This window comes from Hemitrygon akajei, chromosome 1, assembly GCF_048418815.1.
Source record: "Hemitrygon akajei chromosome 1, sHemAka1.3, whole genome shotgun sequence".
In the NCBI taxonomy this organism is placed as follows: Eukaryota; Metazoa; Chordata; class Chondrichthyes; order Myliobatiformes; family Dasyatidae; genus Hemitrygon; species Hemitrygon akajei.
In genome coordinates this window covers 35,253,769-35,255,834 of record NC_133124.1, presented here as the reverse complement: position 1 = coordinate 35,255,834, position 2,066 = coordinate 35,253,769, and the positions used below count along the sequence as shown (strand labels likewise).

Here is a 2,066-nt window from a genome sequence, read left to right as displayed (position 1 = left end):
CTCACACACACACTCACTCACTCACAGTCCCACACACTCTCTCTCACACACACACTCACTCACTCACACACACGCTCACATTCTCTCACACACACACACTCACTCACACACACACTCATACTCTCTCTCTCACACACACACTCACTCACACAAACACACACTCACTCACACACACACACACTCTCACACACACACACTCTCACACACTCATTCACACACACACACTCTCTCACACACTCATTCACACACACACACACACACACTCTCACACACACTCTCTCACACACTCATTCACACACACACACTCTCTCTCACACACACACACACTCATTCACATACACTCTCACACACACTCATTCACACACACACTCACACACTCTCTCTCACACACACACCCACACACACACTCTCTCACACACACACACATGCGCACTCACTCACACACACACTCACACTCTCTCACACACTCACACTCTCTCTCACACACTCACTCACTCACACACAGTCCCACACTCTCTCACACACACACACTCATACTCTCTCTCACACACACACACACACACACACACACACACACACACACACACACACACACACACACACACACACAAGCTCTTTGTCTATTCTTGATCAAACTGCTTAGAAACATAGAAAACCTACAGCACAATACAAGCCCTTTGGCCCACAATGTATGCCGAACACATACTTACTTCAGAAATTACGTCGGGTTACCCTCTATTTTTCTAAGCTTCATGTATCTATCCAGGAGTCTCTTAAAAGACCCTATCGTATCCACTTCCACCACCATTGCTGGCAGCCCATTCCACGCACTCACCACTCTCTGCGTAAAAAACTTACCCCTGACATCTCCTCTGTATCTACTTCCGAGCACCTTAAAACTGTGCCCTCTCGTGTTAGCCATTTCAGCCCTGGGAAAATGCTTGCTGAAGAACAACAAGATCCTGCTCAATGTTTTACAATGCCAGGCTTCTCAGTCCCGTTCCGTGTTACCGGCTCAGTGCAAAGTCCAGGGAATATTTTGCAAGTGATTTCTGTTCCTCTGGTACTTACACTTTTAGTCTGGATGATATTACTGGCAATCGATCTGAAATTGCTAATACTCATTGCATCACGTAGGAAGTGTGCTTCCTCTCTTTACCATCTAAAGGCAACCCCTGTGTTCAAGGGTTTCAGAAATTTACCCTTCCAACATTCACAAATCATTACACAAAAAATGTTGGAAGATGGAATAAAATTCACTCCCATTAAATAAATCAATGCATTTGTAGACACCTTTGCAAGTATAGTGGCTTCACTTTATGGAAAATGGTGGTAAGGCCTGTTTTCTATGAATGCAATCACCCAATAACACGGGAATCACCTGTATTCACTGAGGCTACTTAATTGTATTCTGTATTAGTTTATTCATTACTCATAATTTTAAAACTTGAAAAAACTCAAGACTTGAAACTACTTACAGGCCTGGGTAGGTCTGTAGTCTAGTGTAGTTCTTTTCTGTGTTGTTTTTTACGTAGTTCAGTCTAGTTTTTGTACTGTGTCATGAAACACCATGGTCCTGAAAAAACGTTGTTTCATTTTTACTATGCACTGTACCAGCAGTTATGGTTGAAATGACAATAAAAAGTGATTTGACTTGACTTGACTTGAATGATGTAAATAAGGTTGAAAGAATACAGAGAAAATTTACAAGGGTGTTGCTGAGTCTGGCGAACCTGAGTTATAAGGAAAAATAGAATAGGTTAGGACTTTATTCCTTGGAATGCAGAAGATTGAGAGGAGATTTGAAAGAGTTATACAAAATTATGAGGGGTATAGATAGGGTAAGTGCAAGCAGGCTTTTTCCACTGAGGTTGGGTGGGACTAAAACCCGAGGTCATGGGTTAAGGATGAAAGGTGAGAAGTTTAAGGGGAACATGAGGGGAAACCTTTTCACTCATAGGGTCGTGAGTGTGAAGCAAGCTCAGGTGGTACATGCGAGTTTTATTTCAACATTCAAGAGAAGTTTAGATAGATACATGAATGGTTGGGGTATGGAGGGCTCTGAT

At 42.6% G+C, this 2,066-nt stretch overlaps 1 long non-coding RNA gene across 1 annotated transcript in view; it reads right to left on the bottom strand.

Annotated features, from left to right (window-relative positions):
* The window catches only part of LOC140730301 (uncharacterized), a 17,151-nt gene extending 15,893 nt beyond the window's left edge, over nt 1–1,258 (bottom strand). The window contains exon 1 of the long non-coding RNA XR_012099558.1: nt 859–1,258. This is a non-coding gene — a long non-coding RNA (uncharacterized lncRNA). The remainder of the gene's footprint in view (nt 1–858) is intronic.
* Between the last annotated feature and the right edge of the window lie 808 nt (nt 1,259–2,066).